At 43.4% G+C, this 20,764-nt stretch overlaps 1 protein-coding gene and 1 long non-coding RNA gene across 2 annotated transcripts in view; one reads left to right on the top strand and one right to left on the bottom strand.

Annotated features, from left to right (window-relative positions):
- Positions 1–11,306: 11,306 nt before the first annotated feature.
- LOC139177663 (uncharacterized) lies at positions 11,307–14,297 on the bottom strand. Its single transcript, XR_011562205.1, has 2 exons — positions 14,082–14,297; positions 11,307–13,801 (listed from the first exon to the last, which is right to left on the bottom strand). It is a non-coding gene; the product is annotated as an uncharacterized lncRNA (long non-coding RNA).
- Positions 14,298–15,542: 1,245 nt separating this feature from the next.
- KCNJ16 (potassium inwardly rectifying channel subfamily J member 16) overlaps positions 15,543–20,764 on the top strand; it is a 66,716-nt gene continuing 61,494 nt past the window's right edge. Inside the window, exon 1 of the mRNA XM_019982645.2 lies at positions 15,543–15,723. The gene's annotated coding sequence lies outside the window, so the exon portion shown is untranslated. The remainder of the gene's footprint in view (positions 15,724–20,764) is intronic.

The following is a 20,764-nucleotide window of genomic DNA, read 5'->3' as shown; positions in this document are numbered from 1 at the left end:
AGACCCCAGGCTCCTGTCTAGACGCGTGACATTGAGGTCCACTTCAAGGCTCCTAGTTTTATTTGTAAAACAGGAGTGATAATTTTGTGTTGACTCCTGAGGTTACAAGGATTAAATATGATAACATACTTCAAACACTTTACATACTGCCAGGCCTTTAGCAAATGCTACACAGAATGCAGCTGCTATTAATAGCTCCAGAGGGTGGTTTTCAAGTGAGTTTTTTCCTCCTGCGGTGATTCTCTTTCAAATAGTTGGTAGGAAAGGGTTTTTATCTGTTTGGGGGGAAAATAAGAACATATAGAACAAACCTACTTTTTAATTCCTTTGTTATGATATACGCTTCCCCTCAGCAAATATCTAGAACAAGAACAACTTAGATTCAGTACAAAAGGGTCCTCATTCTCAAATGGTCATCTAACTAAAGACCAAAGAACCATGGCAAGATGTGTGTTATTGTCTCCCTGGGCTTATTGGGCTTCCCTGATGGCTCAAGCAGTAAAGAATCTGACTGCAGTGCAAGAGACAGGGGTTCGATCACTGGGTCAGGAAGATCCCCTGGAGGAGGGCATGGCAACCCACTCCAGTATTCTTGCCTGGAGAATCCCATGGACAGAGGAGCCTGGTGGGCTACAGTCCACGGGGTCGCACAGAGTCGGAAACCACTGAGCATGTGGGCTTATCTTTTTCTTCCCTCAGTTTACTAGGCTTCATGGTGAATTCCCATTACTAGAATTGCATCATTAGCATATAGTTAGTATGTTAGAGAGCTCTGAAGAGAACTCTGCTCCCTAGAAAGTGGGTACCTTGGCCTTACCAATAGTATAAAGATGTCGTTTTCCGTACTCTACAATTTCCAGTGATTTTCTTTTATGAATTTTAAATGCCCACCGAGTCCTGCTTGATGAAGAGGCACTGATTTCTTCTACACACAGAGCAGGTGCTGCTTTTCGGAAGTTGGAGGGATAATGAGATTACAGATTTTCCAGCCCACCTGTAGCACGCAGAGGACACTTCTGGGGCTTGGGGAGTTGCAGTCGGTTTCTGGCACCGTCACTTTGCTGCGTGTGGCACTTGTTCAGACATTCTCAGGTTTCACTGAGCTTATGATTTTCCATCTGGTTGTTTTGGAATAACTTCCCTTTGTTCACTGACCAACCCAACAAATAGTAAACGGTGAGGAACAAAAATATTCAGGATCCGGGTGCCAGGATGGCTGTGTTTCTGTGACAGAATTTGGCTTCATTTTTAGAAATAACACACATTTTTCCACCCCTCCAAATACTACCATCATCATCTCATTCCAAGTTGGGACAAGCTAAGGGAGCAGGTCCCTGTGTAAATTATATTCTCTACTTACTACCATTTCTGTGTATGTGTTCACTTGCTAAATTGTATCCAACTCTTTGCAACCCTGGACTGCAAAATGCCAGTCTTTCCTCAAACACAAGTAATTTCCAACTCACTGTGTTGAGAGACCATATTATTTGTTGCAGATGAAAATCCCACTCCTGAGTTAGAATGTATAGACTTAGAGCTCTGTTTACAGAGAGAATTGATTGGCATGTTCTAGGAGAAGGAATGGAGAAGGCAATGGCATCCCACTCCAGTACTCTTGCCTGGAAAATCCCATGGATGGAGGAGCCTGGTAGGCTGAAGTCCATGGGGTCCCGAAGAGTCGGACACGACTGAGCGACTTCACTTTCCCTTTTCACTTTCATGCATTGGAGAAGGCAATGGCAACCCACTCCAGTGTTCTTGCCTGGAGAATCCCATGGACGGGGGAGCCTGGCAGGCTGCCGTCTATGGGGTTGCACAGAGTCAGACACGACTGAAGTGACTTAGCAGTAGCAGGCCAGCAATATTACCAAATATCTGAACCGCATATTACACGGCCATCTTTCTGGTAATTTGACTTGGTTTATTCAAATCTGTTACCACACTAAAAACTGTGTGATAATCGGGTTGTATGTTAAAAAGAAAGTAAGAGAGAAGGAGGTGGCTAAAGTTCTAGCTTAAGCTCATTGAATAATACATTACAAATAAATTTCTGGACGATAACATGGAATGTTCACGGAATTTCTAGACTGGAAGAAATCTTAGATTTGACTTTAGTCATCTTCATTTTATAGATGAAAAACAGAGAGGAAGGAAAGTTAAAGGACATCTCAAGGTCACAGTTTAGTAAGTGGCAAAGTTGGGACCACAGGCTAGAGCTCTCAACCGTAAGACCAGTGTTTTTCCAAATATATAATCCGAGTGTATCTTCTCTTCAACATTTTCCATTTCAATTATTTAATATACATCTACTGTTTCCCACACTATGTCCACGCATCTCATTTGAACGCTCTCTAAAGCCCAGACATGTTGATTGTTTGATGAGACTGAATAAAGTGACCCAGAATTTACCTTTTATTATATTTCAGAAATCACTTCTCCGCTAGTTATTTTTTACATTTTACTGAAAGTAGCTGTGCATTGGTATTGTCAACAGTAGTATGCTATTTCTTTCTCTTTTTACATTCAAATAACTTCCATTTGAGGGTTTCAGCTGGCTGTTTCTGCCTTGGGACTGTTCTCATGTGTTGCTTCCTCTTCCCCGGGGACCTGTGGAGCCCATCACCTGTCACAGGTCTAGAGCTGATCGGACAGGAGTATTTGCGACTGATTACTGCTCTCTGATCTCCTCCAGGTCCTGAGACAGGAGCAGAGCCAAAAAGTGAACTTGATACAATGCTGCCTGGCCCCGTACGCTGCCCAGCTCAGTCTCTGCTTCTTGAATCCCTAGGGTTTCAAGCGCCCATTCATCTTCGGGCGCTCTCTACATACATCACCCCAGGTGGTATTACAGGCAAGCCATGATGCTGTATTCCAATAGCTGGGTTATGCTGGAAATTACAATCATATGAGAGAAATCTCCTATGTAGAATGACAACAGGAACCCAGTAAGGGCAGGGCATTAGAAATGTGAGTTCCCACTTTAAAAATAATCTGAGTTTTTAAATGTAATGTGTTTCTCTTCTTTGCTTAAAACTTCAGAAATTTAGCGGGCAATGCTGGGAACGCTAGGACAGTTAGACAACAGGGAAGTCTCAGGTTTTGATAATCTCTCATCTCTATGGAGAAAAAAAATGAAAGAAGCATGACTCACAGTCTTTGATAGTTTACAAAGAATTGTACCACGCTACTCTGAGAAAGCCAAATATACTGGTTCCATAAAGGGAATGGAGATATTTGTCTTCAAAGAAGTACAGGCAAAGGGGTTTAATACCTTTAAGGAAACAGTGTTCTCCTATGAAGTATCTGCCTGTTTCTTTTTCACTCTCACTGTAAGCACTGAGTCTTAACAACTGGACTGCCAGGGACAAGGAAGTTCCTGGTGATTAAATTTTTGTTTTATGCCTCAACCCTATTTCCTCCATAAGTCCTAGCTTTGGAGTTCATTATTATCATTATTATTTTGGTAGATTATGGTGATTTTTAAGAATAGGCATGTCATGTTACAGCAGAACTAACTGCTACACTATAGAGAACTGAACTGCACCAGGACCCTCTTGCCTGGGTTATGCTGTTTCCTATGAAGGATTTGCTCTCAACCCTCACCATTAGCACGAAAATCTCTCCGTGTTACTTCCTCTTCATGTCTGAACTTGTCCTCTGGCCATGCCATTCCTCAGGGCCCCTCGGCTTCACTGCCACAGGGTGAACCTCACCAGTTGGCAATGCCTCGGACTCTGAGATGGGCTTTCCAAAGACCAAATGGACTCTTTTCTTGCCTTTTCAAAGAGAGCCACACAGGAAGGAAAACAAGAAATTCAACTTTTAAGCTGGGCTATTCATGGCCTTTGCTAAATCCTGGCAGAGAACCCTGGCTTTTCATTACGATTCATCTCACTGATTTCCAAATGAAATAATGAACTGGCCTTTTCATTAAGGCCATAGAGAAGCCAAGTGGGGTTGCCCAGGTCAGTAAGTGCTGCTATCTGATGAGTGAGAAACGGGCTACTTTTCAGTACGCATTTCGGGAGCTCTGTGTTTTCTTTCAGTGGGTTCTATTCTGTGAAAATCAGCTCAAGGGGCGGGAGAAGTCCAGTTCTGCCTTCTCTCTTCAGCTAGAACAATCTATGCCTCTCTGCTCTGTGGGCGGTCGGAGACAGATAGACGGGCTCAGGAACCGGAAGTGGGGCGTTCCTATTCTCATTTCCTGCCTTCTGGAGAGCCTGCCGTCACACCAGCTCCAGAACATTCTATTCCCCAACTGAACTTACTTACCAAGCAGAAACAGAGTCACAGATGTAGAAAACAAACTTGTGGTTATGAAGAAAGGGAGGTGGGGAGAGATACATTGGGAGATTGGGATTGACTCGCACATACTACTAAATATAACAGATAATAAGGACCTACAGCACAGAGAACTCTACTCAGTGGTCTGCAATGATCTACCTGGGAATGCATTTTAAAAAGAGGGCTATATAGATGTGTATAACTTATTCTCTTTTCTGAATCGCAGAAATTAACACATTATAAATCAACTACACTCCAGTAAAAATCAATTATAAAAAAATCACCCCCCACAAAAAGGAACATTCTTTTCCTATAAACAAGAGTATGATTTCATTAGTTTCTTCGACTTTCAACTGAAGCCAACACACACTCATGCGCACGTGCGCACACACACACACTCATGCACACAAACACATATACTGTGATGCTTCTTTTTTCTACCAACCCCCACTCCCTCAAGCCTGGAGGAGGAAACGGCAAGCCACTCCCATATTCTTGCCTGGAAAATCCCAAGACAGAGGAACCTGGTGGGTTACAGTCATGGGGTCGCAAAGAGTCGGACACGACTGAGTGACTAACACACACACACACACACTCCCCCTAGATATATCATCTTGCATAAGATTGGAGGATGGATTTATTTAAACTCTGTTCTAAATTAATTATTAGGAAATATAACGATTTTTAACACTGAATCTAATAAAATACTTTCTGGATAAATAATATAATGCTTTCAGTTCAGTTCAGTCACTCAGTCATGTTCGACTTTTTGTGACCCCATGGACTGCAGCACACCAGGCCTCCTTGTCCATCACCAACTCCCAGACTTTTCCCAAACTCACGTCCATTGAGTTGGTGATGCCATCCAACCATCTCACCCTCTGTCGTCCCCTTCTCCTCCTGCCCTCAATCTTTCCCAGCACCAGAGTCTTTTCCAATGAGTCAGCTCTTTGCCTCAGGTGGCCAAAGTATTGGAGTTTCAGCTTGACATCAGTCCTTCCAATGAACACCCAGGACTGATCTCCTTTAGGATGGACTGGTTGGATCTCCTTGCAGTCCAAGGGACTCTCAAGAGTCTTCTCCAACACCACAGTTCAAAAGCATCAATTCTTTGGCGCTTAGCTTCTTTATGGTCCAACTCTCACATCCATACATGACTACTGGAAAAACAATAGCCTTGACTAGATGGACCTTTGTTGGCAAAGTAATGTCTCTGCTTTTAATATACTGCCTAGGTTGGTCATAATTTTTCTTCCAAGGAGTAAGCGTCTTTTAATTTCATGGCTCCAATCACCATCTGCAGTGATTTTGGAGCCCCCCCAAAATAAAGTCTGCCACTGTTTCCCCATCTATTTGCCATGAAGTGATGGGACCAGATGCCATGATCTTAGTTTTCTGAATGTTGAGCTTTAAGCCAGCGTTTTCACTCTCTGCTTTCACTTTCATCAAGAGGCTCTTTAGTTCTTCTTCACTTTCTGCCATAAGGGTGCTGCCATCTGCATATCTGAGCATATAATGCTTTAATCTGAGCTAAATTTACTATACAATTCTCTGTAATTTATAAATTATTGAAATGAATGCATTATATTTACTTACTTGGATATTATTAAATGTCATCCTTGAAGGTATTATTTTGTGTCCAGTCTTGAAGTCGTGTCTGATTCTGCGACCCCATGATCTGCAACAGGACAGGCTTTCGTATCCTCCTCTGTCTCCTGGCGTTTGCTCAGATTCATGTCCACTGAGTCAGTGATGCTATCTAACCATCTCATCCCCTGCTGCCCTCTTCTTCTTTTGCCTTCAATCTTTCCCAGCATTAGGGTCTTTTCCAGTGAGTTGGCTGTTTGCTTCAGGGGACCAAAGTATTGGAGCTTCAGTTTCAGCATTAGTCTTTCCAATGAATTTTATTATAGTTTTAGACTATATCATAGTCTTTTGAGTTTCAGGACCCAGTTCCAATCCTGTAGGGAACAGTTTCCCCCACCAATAACGGGTGATTCTCCAGACACTGATTGGGTGTCTTATCATTTAACTCAATTTTGAAATGGTGTTGGCATCAGATTCTGTAGGTTAAGTGTTCAGCCCTACAAGACTGCCTCCCTTGCTCTTCAGACACCAGTTATGAGCCCAGATTGTTAACTGTGTTTCTGACCACCAACTAGCTCCATATTGCAGATTCCAACAACCCCACTCTGACTCAGAATGTCAACCGCGGGTCCAGGTTGTCACCTGTACTTCTGGCCAACTGGCTGTCAATCAGAGAGTCCCACAACCTTCTCCTTGGGTTTGACTGATTTGCTAGAGTGGCTCACAGAACTCAGAGAAACAGGACTTACTAAATCACCCATTTATTAGAAAAAGATATAACTCAGGAACAGAGAGAAGAGAGGCACAGGGCAGAAGAGGTGCAAGGTTTCCATCCCCCTCCAGGTGAACCACTACCCCTGGCCTGACACATGCTCATCAGCTTTGAAGCTCTCTGAAACCCCTCCTTTTGGGTTCCTATGGATGCTTCATTCCGTGGTCTTGACTGGTTAAATCACTGGCCTGTGGTGGTAGATTTGACCTCTGGCCCCTCTCTCCTCCCCAGAGGTTCAAGAGGGTGGAACTGGTAGTCTCAACCTCTAATTACAGTTGTTACCTTGGTAACCAATCCTCCAACCCTCACCAATTTAGGTTACCTGCAGGCTTTCCAAAAGCTATGTCATTAGCATAAAAAAGACAACTTTATTGCTCTTATCACAGGAAATTCCAGGGTTTTAGGGGTTGTGTGCCCGGAAGAGATCTTATAAATCCCAACATCACTCTTAGACTGAACTTTTTGAACATCTAATTCCTTACATTATTAACTTTTTAAAAAAGAAAAAATGGTAGTGGGTTAAGGATTGTGATGAGATAGTATATAACTCGTTAGATATAACCATTTAAATATCTTCAGTTCAGTTAAGTTGCTCAGCATCAATTCTTTGGTGCTCAGCTTTCTTTATAGTCCAACTCTTACATCCATACATGACTACTGGAAAAACCATAGCCTTGATTAGACGAGCCTTTGTTGGCAAAGTAATGTCTCTGCTTTTTAATATGCTGCCTCGGTTGGTCATAATTTTTCTTCCAAGGAGTAAGCATCTTTTAATTTCATGCCTGCAGTCACCATCTCCAGTGATTTTGGAGCCCTGAAAAATGAAATCTGTCACTGTTTCCATTGCTTCCTCATCTATTTGCCAAGAAATGATGGGACCGGATGCCATGATCTTAGTTTTCTGAATGTTGAGCTTTAAGACAACTTTTTCACTCTCCTCTTTTACTCTCATCAAGAGCCTCTTTAGTTCTTCTTCACTTTCTGCCGTAAGGGTGGTGTCATCTGCATATCTGAGGTTATTGATATTTCTCCTGGCAATCAGATATCTTTGTTAGAGGTAAACAATATCATCCAGCTATCTTGTTTGTGTGCATGCTAAGTTGCTTCAGTCCTGTCAGACTGTGTGGGACCCTGTAGACTGTAGCCTGCCAGGCTCCTCTGGCCTGGGATTCTCCAGGCAAGAATACTGGAGTGGGTTGCCATTTTGTCCTCCAGAGGATTTTCCCAACCCAGGGATCGTACCCAGGTCTCCTGCATTGGCAGGCAGTTGTTTAACCACTGTGCTACCAGGGAAGTCAGTGTAAAAGGGTATCCACTACCTGAATCTGCTCAATAAGTATTTCTTATTGGGCTTACCTGGTAGCTCAGTTGGTAAAGAAACTGTCTGCAGTGTAGGAGACCTGGGTTCAACCCCTGGGTCAGGAAAATCCCCTGGGGATCTATACTGGGAACCCACTCCAGTATTCTTGCCTGGGAAATCTTATGGACGGAAGAACCCAGCGGGCTACAGTCCATGGAATCTCAAAGAATCTGAAATGGCTTAGCGACTAAACCACCACCATTTCTTGTTACTGTCATTTTGATTCTGATGATTATTGCCACAGTAAAAATACACAGTTGGAAAATTTCAGGGAAAAAAAAAAGTTATCTTCAGTTTTATTTTTTTTTTAACTGTGAAGCCATTCTTTATTGTCTTCTGTCTTACAGTGTCTTTTGTTTCTTCTGTCTTTTTTGTTTATTTATTTACTTTTGGACCATGAAGCGTGTAGGCTCTAGTTCCCCAGCAGGGGCTGAACCCAGGACCCCTGCATTGGAAAGGCAGAGTCACCAGGGAAGTCCCTTCTCTTTAGTTTCAGAGCAATGTTTTTAGTCACTTATATACAGAATCTAACAGGCTGGAGTAGATGTCTCCTTCATTAAATCAATTCATTTGAAAAGACACTGATATAGATGCATTTCATTCCCATTCTGTACAAATCGCTGCCTTTAGGAAATTAAGGTTTTACCCTTTTAAAAAAATAAAAAAAAAATCATTTGTTGAAATATTGTGCCTTATGTTAAAAAATGCTAAAATGTATTTCTCCTTGGAATAATAAATTCAAGTTGATTATTTTTCCCTCACCCCCGCTACCCGCCCCCCTGCCCCCCACCCCCACCCCCCCCAGCTATTGTCACATATGCTGTGGAAGATTTGGAACAGAGAGGAGTACACAGAATCTGTTAGTTTTTTTTTTTTGTTTTGTTTTGCTTTGTTTTGAGGAGGAAATGGAGGAGAGGAAGGCAGGAAGGAATCAAGGAGGCAAGGCTGTCTGGCAGGCAAAGCATGGGTGAGCAGAAACTTACTTTGAGTCAGAGTTGTAGCTGTCCTCACAACACGAGGCATTTTGATTTGTGGTTTGTGGGACTAGCTGTGTGAACTTTATCTTTACAAGAGGAAAAATCCCGTTTGCATAAGCAAAGGCATCACATTTCAGTCTTATTCCCTTTGGAGATTCAAAGGCTCTCAAGTTCTCCCTCCTCCATAGACAAACATCAGCTCCGTCAGGCTTCTCCGCAGCCCGCACGGGACAAGTTAAAAGCACGTGACTCTAGTAGACAAAACAAGAAGATAGACAGACTCACGGGAAATGTCTAGATTTTGAAAAGTACCTGATGTGGAAAAAAATTAAGAGAGACATAGGAATGGAAAATTCCTTTGCTGGCTTCCTGTTCTCCTTCCTGCTAAGGTGGGATTAGTTACCAGCTGTCAAAAGAAATATCACTTTTAATTCTTATTTAGGGGGGAAGGAAAGCATTAGAGGAAAATATGTCTTGGAGGAGAGGGAGGCTGGGAGGACCTCCCTTTTGACAATCTGTCTCTGTAGCTTGAAACAAGACAAGTGGGGAGTTAAGGAGAGGAGAGACAGTTCTGTTGCCATATGAAAATCGAAGATGGCTGAGGACCTTGTGTAGGTAAATGGTCTCCTTTTAATATTTCCTAATGAAATAATCTAGGAGGTAATGAAGCTAGTCAGGGGCTTCAAGTATTCAAGTAATTATCTCAGTCTTCCCTTGGAGAGATAAAGAGTTCCTAAAAGAAATATGGTCTTTAGAATAAGGGCATCCTATGTAATCCAATCAACCTTCCTGGAGGATTGTTGCTGAGTCCCTAAGTCGTGTCTGACTCTTTGCGACCCCATGGACTACAGCATGCCAGGCTCCTCTGTCCTCCACCATCTCCAGGAGTTTGCTCAAATCCATGTCCACTGAGTCGGTGTTGCTATCTAACCATCTCCTGCTTTTAGGTGGATAAGCACCTCTACCAGAGAAGCCGAAGTGCCGATATTTTGGCCACCTAATGCAAAGAACCAATTCATTTGAAAAGACCCTGAGGCTGGGAAAGATTGAGGGCAGGAGGAGAAGGGGACTACAGAGGATGAGATGGTTGGATGGCATCACCGACTCAATGGACGTGAGTTAGAGCCAACTCTGTCCATGAAGCCACAAAGAGTTGGACACAATTTAGAGACTGAACAACAAGTGTTTGGGCACACCTTCAAACAGCATGCTGGAGCATCTACAAACCTGTCTCAGAGCACAGTTCCAGTTGACGCCGACAGCTCAGAGTAAATCCTACCAGTAAACACGGGTGGAGATTGACTGTGGAGTACCAGAAATCCAGCACCTGTCTCACCAGATCTTCTTCACCTGCTTTTCTGGGATGTCAGGAATCCCATGGTTACTAATGCATGCTTTTGCTTTAAGATGAGAGCTCTTTGCCAGTGATTAAAAAGCAAGATTCAAAACTGTGAATATAATTGAATCTCGATTTTTTACTTAAAAGCACAGTGGGGAAGAGTGGGAATAACTTTGCCAAAAGAAATTGAGGCTGCTGAATCATTTTTATCAGCTTTTTCACATTCTTATTCATAGTGTCTACGGTAAACATACATAACTTAAATATCTGAGAGAGATTCTCAAAGGTAGTCTCCTGTTCGCCCCTCCCCCGCTCTGGGAAGAACCTGTTAGCATGATTCATTCAGCGTATTGAGCTCATTTGAATGATAGTCAGTTGCATCATTTCTATTTAAATCTCTTGCTGCAGTAGTGTGGGTCAGCTTATAAAATGCTGAACTGGATTGCACCTTGAGGAAGCAAATTCAAGTTAACCTTTTATTTTTTTTTTTTTCCTTTGCCTCTTATCATGGAGGGCTTGGACATGGTAAAACAGAGAATCCTTCAGGTGGAAGTGAGACACAGTGAAGGAAGATTTTGAGAGTTGGGATGATAAAAAGAGGGAAAAGACCCAGGCAGAATCCAAAAATTATGATGTTGGTTGGGTTCAAACAGGCAGCAAGAGAGTCTCGGAATTTCAGAGAGACTGATTTGTCCATCTGGAGATGGACAAAGATAAGCCAGCTTAGAAAGACAGCTGAAGGAAAGAGCCAAGAACACTGCAATCAACCGCTCCAAAGGCTTTGGTCTCCAAATATGGTATACTTGCTTCCTTTTTTAAACAAGCGTTCATCCCTTAGGATCTGTTGTGTTGCAGTTTTCTGCTAGACACTCTGTTGGATTCACCAGGGGATAAGTTTCAGTCAATCCTGACCCACGAGTGTATAAAACGTGGTGAAGGACATGACACGTGCAACAAAGGGCCACAATGTAGAGATCAAAGGGAGAATGCCTTTAAAAAGTTTATTTTTCAAAATCATTTAAAAATACTGATGAATCAATGCAGTAGACAAGGGTAAACTGAGTCAAAGGAACCTTGAAGGAAAAACTATTCTTTCAAAAAAAGATTATTTCATAGAGCAGTTTCAGATTTCCAGTAACACTGAGGGAAGACACGAAAGGACATGGGGCTTCCCAGGCAGCTCAGTGGTGAAGAACCTGCCTGCCGGTGCAAGAGACTTGAGTTCGATCTCTAGGTCAGGAAGATCCCCTGGAGAAGGAAATGGCAACCCATTCCGGTATTCTTGCCTGGAGAATCCCATGGACAGAGGAGCCTGGGGGCTACAGTCCATGGGGTCACAAAGAGTCAGACACGACTGAGGCTACTTAGCACACATGCATGCGATGCTATACATCCATCATTGTTAAATCATACAGAGAATTTTCACGGCTCCAAAAACCCTCTGGGCTTTGCCTGTTTATCTCTCCTTCCCTCTGCTCCTCACCAAACCCGATCTTTTATTACCTCCATAATTTTAGCTTTTTCGGAATGCCATATACTCTGAATCATACTTTATGCAGGCTTTTCAGATTGCCTTCTTTCACCTAGAAACATGCATTTAAGGTTTCCCTGTGTATTTTCAGGGCTTGGTAGTTCATTTCTTTTTAGAACTGCATAATATTCCATTGTCTGGGTGTAGCACTGTTTATTCACCTACTGAAGGATGTCTTGATTCCTTCTAAGTTTTGGCACTTATGAATAAAACTTCTATAAATACTCTGTGTACAGGTTTTTGTGTGGACTTAGGTTTTTAACTCTTGGTCTCAGTAAAGACCAAGGAACATGATTGTTGGGTTGGATGTAAAAAAAATAAGGTTTTAAATTCTAGAATTTCAGTTGACTTGGAGTTAACTATATGTTAATCATTAACCAGGAAAGAGGAACATCATCTTTGAAGAATGCAAATTGCATAGTTTAACTAGCTCGGGGCTCTGCAAACATTTTTTTCTGCAAAGGGCCAGATGCTAAATATGGGAAGTTTTGAGGACCACCTGGTCTCTGCTGAGACTCTGAGGGTCACAGAATTCTGCTGCCATAGGGTGAGTACAGCCATCGATGACATGTAAATGAACTAAAGAGTAGGGCTATGTTTAAAAAAAAAAAAAAATTTTATGGATCCTGAAGTTTGAATTTCATATAACTTTACATCACAAAATATTACTCCTCTAGTAATCTTCTCCCTGCCATTTAGAAATGTAAAAACTATTCTTAGCTCTCAGGTCTTACAAAAGCAGAAGTAAGGCCGAACAAACAAAAATAGTTCGTCCAGGACAGAGCTAGAGTAGCACCAGCTCAATTCTATACTCTAGAATGCTGGATGGGGTATAGAATTTGTGTGGTATATCTTCTTTTTAGAGTCTGTCTTCTTTTTAGGCCATGACTAAAATCATCGGGCAGCAACAAAGTACAGATTATTGGAAAAGGTATCAGAGTTCTTCCACTTGAGTAATGAATTCTTTCATCATCTTCTCATTTGTCAAATCTTTAAACAGGCTTTTTTCGATTTGCCTCAGTTTCTCTCTGTGTTTCCAGGAGGCCTGTAGTTCCCCAAAGCTGAACTTCAAGACGTTTAGTTTTAGTTTAAGGTAGATTTAGGAAGCACAGAATGTGACAGAGAAGCCGATCCAGATGATAATTTGACTTGGCTTTGGCAAGTGTTTTTCTGCTTACATGTGAGTATGGGCGTGCCTGGTGTTCTGGGAATTTACTTCAAACAAAGGGACGAGGCGGCAGCGATGGTCTGACTCGGGCTTGGGAGCCCATCCAGGTCCCCATCTTGCCTCCTCGTCTCCTGCAGGGTCTTTCCTATGCCATCCGTCTTCGGCTGCCTTGTCTCCTCGGCAGTCAGCCAGACAAAGCCACCTTCCCTGAGACTGTCCTTGTAGAGAGAGTCATGTGTGTTCCGTTCAGTCCTTTCCTACGGACCACTAATAAAAAAATCCCAGCTCCCCATCCAGGAACAGAGCAGAGTGACTGATAACACTCACTAAGCAGTCAGCCTGCCTTACTGTGAATGCCCCGCAACGGAAGTGGCCTCCATGTGTGTGGGCATGCAGACATCCCTCCAGTCTTCAGATTTCTTGGCAGAAAGGCTCACCTCCAGGTCTGCTGCCTCCCTGACATTTATGGGTGATTAAAAAGATATGTCCCTTGAAGGGTTTAAGCTCTTCTCCTGGGTTACTGAGTAACAGGTTGCAGATCACGCCCTCCTATCAGAATGTCCAAGCCTGATGGAGAGCTCGCAGGCTTGGAACACCAAGTACCAGCCTGAGTAGGAGCTGCGGTTGTAGTTGTTGTTATTATTATTTCCACTTTACAGATGAGGAGATGGATACAGAGCGGTCAAGCAGCTCCCGGTGTCACAAAGCCAGTGAGTCCCAACACCGACATCCAATCTTGCCTCCTCAAGTGTTCATGTTGTTAAAAGTGCGAACACCTAGAGTCTGTCATACGGAGAGAAGTAAGTCAGAGAAACAAGTATTGTCCATTAATGCATAGCTATGGAATCTAGCAAGACAGCACTGATGAACCCATTTGCAGGGTGGGAAGAGACACAGATAGAGAATGGGCTTGCGGACACAGCAGGGAGAGGAGCAGGTGGGAGGAATTCAGAGCTCTGACTCGGGGTCAGCTCGGTGCTCTGTGATGACCTAGAGAGGTGGGATGGGGAGGGGGAGGGAGGCTTGAGAGGGAGAAGATAATTTGTGCACACAGCTGACTCACCTTGCTGCACAGCAGAAACTGATACAACGTTGCGAAGCAACTATACTCCATTTTTTTTTAATTAAAAAAAATGCAAAACACACACCCAACAACACCCCAACAGCAACTCTGGTCGGAACTTAGGCACTGCCCCTTAAATTTGGAGGGTTAACCAAACTGGACAAGGCTTCCAGACCCCTGCCTACCAGCGCTCTTCCCAGGAAAGAAAAATGCTGGTTTCTGGCCAGCACAAACCTCCCTTGGCAACCCTCTGCATACAGCCCCGCCCTCCCCTCCCCGCCCCCAGGTTCTGAAGAGCTGGGATTGTTATTTCTTTCCTTTCTTGTGGCTGACTTTCACCTCTTCTGGACCTTTCTCTTGACTCTACCACCTCGTCGCGTATTATTCAATTTTCTGACTCTCGGTCAGTCAGCTTGACCCCATGACTGCCTCAAAATTTCATCTCACCCCTGAGGACTGATTGCTGGGGCAGAGGGACCATCAGATTGTACGCTCTAGACTTGAACAACAGCCTGTATTTTCTTTATCATCTCTGTCTTAAACTCTGATTCTTTTTTTAAAGATTTTGTTGTTATTGTTGTGGATGGTTTTTAAAGTCTTTATTAAATTGTTACAATACGCTTCTGTTTGCTGTTTTGGTGTTTTGGCCACGAGGCGTGTGAGGTCTTAGCTCCCCAACCAGGGATGGAACCTGTGCCTGCTGTGTTGGAGGGTGAAGTCTTAACCACTGGACCACCAGGGAAGTCCTTTAAACTCTGACTCTTGAGGTTGTGGGCAGGAGAAACCTTCAGCCTTAGTCTCTTTCTTCTGTTTCTCAAGGCTTATTCAACTGTGGATGCCTGTGCTTTGGGAGCATGTGTGCACGTGTGTGTCTCTTTGCGACCCCATGGACTGTAGCCCGCCAGGCTCCTCTGTGCATGGGGTTTCCCAGGCAAGAATACTGGAGCGGGTTGCCATTGCCTTCTCCAGGAGACCGTCTCGACCCAGAGATCAAACCTGCGTCTCCTGTTTTGCAGGCAGATTCTTTCCCACTGAGCCACCCGGGAAGCCACACTTGGAATTGCGCTGCACAGTGTAGATGACCACCGAAGGCACGCTGAGTAAAGGGACGAGTGGCTGCTTAGCCATTGCAGGTTGTCTCGTCTCCATTTTCATCGGCATCCCCTTTCAACTCTGACCTGCTCAGATGTATGCAAAGAACTCTGACAAAAAGAGCTTCTTTGCATTGCTCAAAGTCTGAAAACTGAGCCTCCAATAGCCCTGTCTGTAAATATTTGAGTCACTTACGGGCACTGCTGAACATATTTCTGGCCCAGGAAATCTTCCTCCTTTGTGTTCCCAAGCAAGTGAACAGTGAGTCAGGGGACGCCTGGGTGACCTTCTCCCCGGACCTCCTCCAGGGGTGCAGGGGCGGGGCCCCAGCCGTGGTCTCAGCTGACCGGTTGGCGCCGGCTTCCTAAGATGCCACGGGCTACCTATGCGTGTTCCCAGGGTGGAACTGTAGGAACAAGCCGGTGTCAATGGTTAACCCAGGTTCTTGGGGTCTGGAGCTTTTCTTGCCTGTATTATTAACTAAAGAACATTTTCACTCTTGCCCAGCTGTGAGTTCCTAGCTCCTAGATCCTCGGGAGAAAGGACACAGGTAAGCCTGGCTCTGTTTTTGTCCTTATTCAAAGTCATTCAGTCTGTGTTTGTTCATGCTGCCCACTGATCAGAAAGCAGCAAAACTCTGTATCCAGCAATGTCAATATCAGTGTGGAATCAAATGCAATTAAGACAATTTAATTCCCTATGTGAGGGCTTTAAGTAGGCGTCTTGTGAAACTTTGGTAAAACATAGTCTCAAATTGGTCTATAAAGAGCTTATGAAAGAGACCTAATGTTCCATTATATATGTAGATATCTAAAAGTGACTTCTTCAGATTCCATATTTAATAGCAGATGGAGTATTTCATAACTGCTATCAAAAGCAAATCATGGCATCCATATATATGTACACATTTATGAATATATGGCTTCAGTGAAATGTACATTTAAGCATCCCCTGAAAATACTTCAAGAAAGTAGGTTGATTATTTTCTGAGGATTGTATATGAGATGATATAAAAACATCCATTTCTCTAGACTGATTTTAACATAGCTTCAAAATAGAGAGTTTCTATTCTAATTTCTATTTCTCCTGTATGTTCACCTTAATTTCTCCAAAGCCTTTTCTCTTGTCCATTAAAACCTGAGACCTTTTGTCTTTGAATATTTATTCAGAAAACTATAGACTTATCAATTCTTGCTCTTTGGACACTATGAATCTTTTAACATGTAAAATCAAATTGTCTCCCTTGTTGCCGGATGGAAGTGTATAAGTGGAAAACAAGAACTGTCTTATAAACCCAATGGATTTTGGTCATTTGCATCATACTCTTATATGGTTATAGGAATTGAGAGGTCTTTAGGGAAATGGGACTGGAGTGTTTCTTCTAAACATCTACCCCTTCCAGCTACAAGAGACAGACCTTAAAGAAGAAAAAGCATATTGATGCCCTTTTGCCACTTTACTTTGGAAAATGTAGACCAACCGCTCTCTGTCAGATTTTAACCAACAAAGTGACCTGAAGTCCCTTTGCCACAGCTCTTTTGTTGAATACCACTGTAGAGTTCCGGAAATTAAGCCAAAAATAAGTATAAAAGTGAACAGGGTCCAGAGTTCAATTCAATTCAAAAAAAGAAGGGAGAGACAGAAAGACAGAGACAGGGGAAAAACCAGAGTAACTAACAGAAGCAATTCCTTAAGTGTTTTTTTAGAACACATGAGCATCTGTGATAAATCCAAGACATTAGTCCCATGCAAAATAAGACTATGACAACATCTGATACCGGACAAAAAGACTGAAGTGGGAGGGGCACACAAGTTGCTATTTTAATGCGTTTTCCCAAATAAGTATATTTTTATTTGCAAAAGAACAAGAGTTTTCAAGGACATTGAAAAGTATGCTTTTCCCATTATACATGTGAGTGGTGAGTCCACATCAAGATTTGGATATAAATTAGTTGAAAGAAATTAGCGAAAAGCATAGTTTGGGGGAAAACAATAGATATATAAAGAACGAGTACTTGGAGTAAATATTTATAACCAGGACAACCCAGGGATTTAGTTGAATTGTTTCTTTTCTGAATTTGTAAAACCCATCACTTAGCGGATGGTTTGGCTTTTATCCCCCATGAATTTATCCTAGAGCACCTTATGTTACTTTCTTTTTCTAGGAAAAGTAGCCTCAAATCTAACTTTAGGAACAGTAGATGGAAAATGTCATTATTTCGGGCATCACACGGACTATAAATATTTTTATGGCAGCGTGGGGAAATGGGCATTCATATGCTTACTATGTTCTGGGTGAAGTGGCTCTTCACTTCAAGTTTGGAGGGAGCTACTGTCTTCATTTTTAGATGGAGATCTAGGTTTTCCACTCTAGCTGTGTAATCTGGGGAGAGCCCCGTAACTTCTTCAGGTCTCAGATTCAAACTCACTCCTGTCTGAATTCCAAAATACATGTGCTTCTCATTACCAGATGACCTCCTACCTTTTCCTAGTATGATGTTACCCACAGTTATTAGGCTTGATACAACCGCAGAGAGGAACTGTCTCTACAGATGTCATACGTGTGGCCATTGTCTGTAGAGTGGCTGAGGACACGCATGGGTACCCTCTCTGAAACTGATGAGTGAGTGATGTTTTCTCCATGGATATCAGTTTCAGCAAACTGGCAGGTACCTGTCATCGCGCCTCCATCCCTCTACATAGCAGAAACCTTAACCCTCAAGAATCTACCCGATCCTTTTTATAAGGTGATGACTGACACTGTTCTTTTCCAGGCATTTATGTCACATTGATAAATGCGTTTCTTCCAGAATGGAGGGCATCTTGCTGTTTGTCTTTCCTGCTAGTATCATTGTTTTGAATAATGGGAAATAAATAAGTTAATGTCCTAAAGAAGACAAAGACATACATTTTGTGTGAAAAATGAAAACTCTAGAATTCTAATTTTTTTTCTTGCCACCACAGTCTCAAATTCTTGACCTCTATAAGACAGTGACATGGAAATAATGGGTCATCTGATCATTTCCCTGACTGGATTGTTACTGCACTTACAAAAAAATCCAATTTTCTGTAATTTATTCATTGATTGATCCTCTCAACAAATATTTACTAAATATTAAAACATGTGAAAGAATGAGGGTTCTGTGGGAGATTGTTGCAATGAAGCCATTTTCCTTAGGAACTTAGGAAAAACAATTTGCCATTGAGTGATATAATGCTTCATGTATTTAACAAATATTTGTTGACTACTCTGAGCCAGGCAGTGATTAGACTTCAAACATATACTGATGAAAAGAAAAAGACAAAAGTTTCTGCCTTCAGAAGTCTCATATTTTAGTAGATGTGTGGGAAGACGGTCAGTAAGTGAAATACATTGAACATTAATGGTGACGTCTTATAGAAGAAAACATAAAAGAGAAAGAAATCAGGTGCGGGGGTGGAAGAGTGGATATTGTGTTAGTATTTTAGAACAACAAGCGTTTGTTGTCTCAGAGCTGGTGTTGGTCAGGAAGCCAGTTTGTCTGGGTCCTCGGGACCAGCGTCTCCCCCGCTGTAGTCAAGAGTCCAGTGGGACCACAGGCATCGCCAGCCTTGCCCAAGCAGGATTCTCCTCCAAGCTCAGTCACGCAGTCCCTGGCAGAACTTGGCTCCTCTGGGGCAGTTGGCGGGGGGCTCAGTCTCTATGGCTTGTTGGCTCGAGTCCTCCTCCAGTTCCTTGCCACTTGGGCCTCTCCATAAGACAGCGCCCAGCATGGCAGCTGCTTTCCATTAACTCAAGCGAGGGAGTAAGCAAGACAGAAGACAGAGTCTTTCTCCAGCCGCATCTTGGACGTGACAACCCCTCAGCTTGGCCACGTTCTATTGAATGAGTCATTTCTTCCAGCCAGCCCTCAAGGGGAGGGATTTCACAAAAGCCTGAAGGAGGCGGGGCGTCACAGGGGGCCAGTGCCAAAGCTGCTTGCCACAGGTTTACATGTTTAAGTAGGACAGCCCGGGAGAGCTTCACCGAGGAGGTGATGTTTGGTCAAAGAACTCAAGGTGGTGAGGAATTGAGCAGGCAGATACCTTGGAGCAGAGAAGGTTGGGTAAACGGAACAGCCCGTGCAAGCTCTGACGTGCTGGGCCTATTTGAGAAGCAACAAGACCAGTGTGGCTGAAGGAAAGTTACAAAGGGAAGAGGGGTCCTGGGGGAATCATCTATGTGCCAGGATTGTTTTCCAAGATGGAGAGGATTCTGCAAGTGAGATATGTCTGAGATTTTCTTTTTTGAGATGTTAAAAAAGACCAGGGTAGGTATAGATTTCAATAGTTAGACAGGGAGCAAGAATACTGTGTATGGCAGGTAGGTGATGGTGATGAACAAAATACAGGGGTGGGAGTGAAGGTGACTGAAGCCCTGCTTCCTGCAACTCGACTGACAGAAAATGACGCTGTGCTCACCAACTGAGACTTCTGAGGAATGCCCCGGTCTCATCAACACAGAAACTCATGCCAGCTGTTGCCAACAGATGGGAAACTACAAGGCAATTGTAGATTTCTTGGGGAGTAAACCAACCCTTGGAGAAGGCAATGGCACCCCACTCCTGTACTCTTGCCTGGAAAATCCTATGGATGGAGGAGCCTGGTAGGCTGCAGTCCATGGGGTCACCACAAGTCGGACTTGACTGAGCGACTTCACTTTCACTTTTCACTTTCACTTTTCACTTTCATGCACTGGAGAAGGAAATGGCAACCCACTCCAGTGTCCTTGCCTGGAGAATCCCAGGGACGGGGGCCTGGTGGGCTGCTATCTCTGGGGTCGCAGAGTCGGACACGACTGATGCGACTTAGCAGTAGCAGCAGCCAACCCTGAATATTCACTGGAAGGAGTGACGCTGAAGCTTCTGAAGCTCTAATACTTTGGCCACCTGATGCGAAGAGCCAACTCACTGGAAAAGACCAGGATGCTGGGGAAGATTGAAGGCAGGAGGAGAAGGGGATGACAGAGGATGAGATGGCTGGATGGCAGCACTAACTCGATGGGCATGAATTTGAGTACACTCCGGGAGATAGTGATGGACAGGGAAGTCTGGCGTGCTGCAGTCCATGGGGTCGCAAAGAGTCGGACACAATTGAGCAACTGTACAACAAGACTGTTTTCAGTTAAGTTTCTAGGCCAAAGAGCTCCGCTTTGGGGGAAAGAAAGGCTTGTCTGGACCGTATAATGGTCGCACTGGAGGAGCCCTCTGCAGGGTCATCTGCATCCTGCTTTCCTAGGAAACCAGTGCCAGAGAAGTCTTTTTCATCATTTTTACGCATGTGCACCCTCGAGTTTGGAGCTGTTTACACATACGGGCTGGATGAGTGGATGACTTGACTTTTCTTATAGCTGTTCTTCAGGGAAGGAGACGGGATCAATTCTTTTCCTCCTGTCCTCCAGGGGCTTTCTACTCTAAGATCAAGGATTCAGATGCACCATGCATATAGTGATTCAAAGAGGATTTGACTTTTAAAGCTTTCTCTGGCTCCACACTCACTGTCTTTCAAAAATAGACCTGAAACTGTCCACAAAGCAGGGAAAACTGAAAAAAAGTCAATAATCTGAGTAAGAA

This window comes from Bos indicus, chromosome 19, assembly GCF_029378745.1.
Source record: "Bos indicus isolate NIAB-ARS_2022 breed Sahiwal x Tharparkar chromosome 19, NIAB-ARS_B.indTharparkar_mat_pri_1.0, whole genome shotgun sequence".
NCBI lineage: Eukaryota > Metazoa > Chordata > Mammalia > Artiodactyla > Bovidae > Bos > Bos indicus.
The sequence above is the reverse complement of the archived record's forward strand: the minus strand, read 5'-3'. Positions and strand labels throughout refer to the sequence as shown.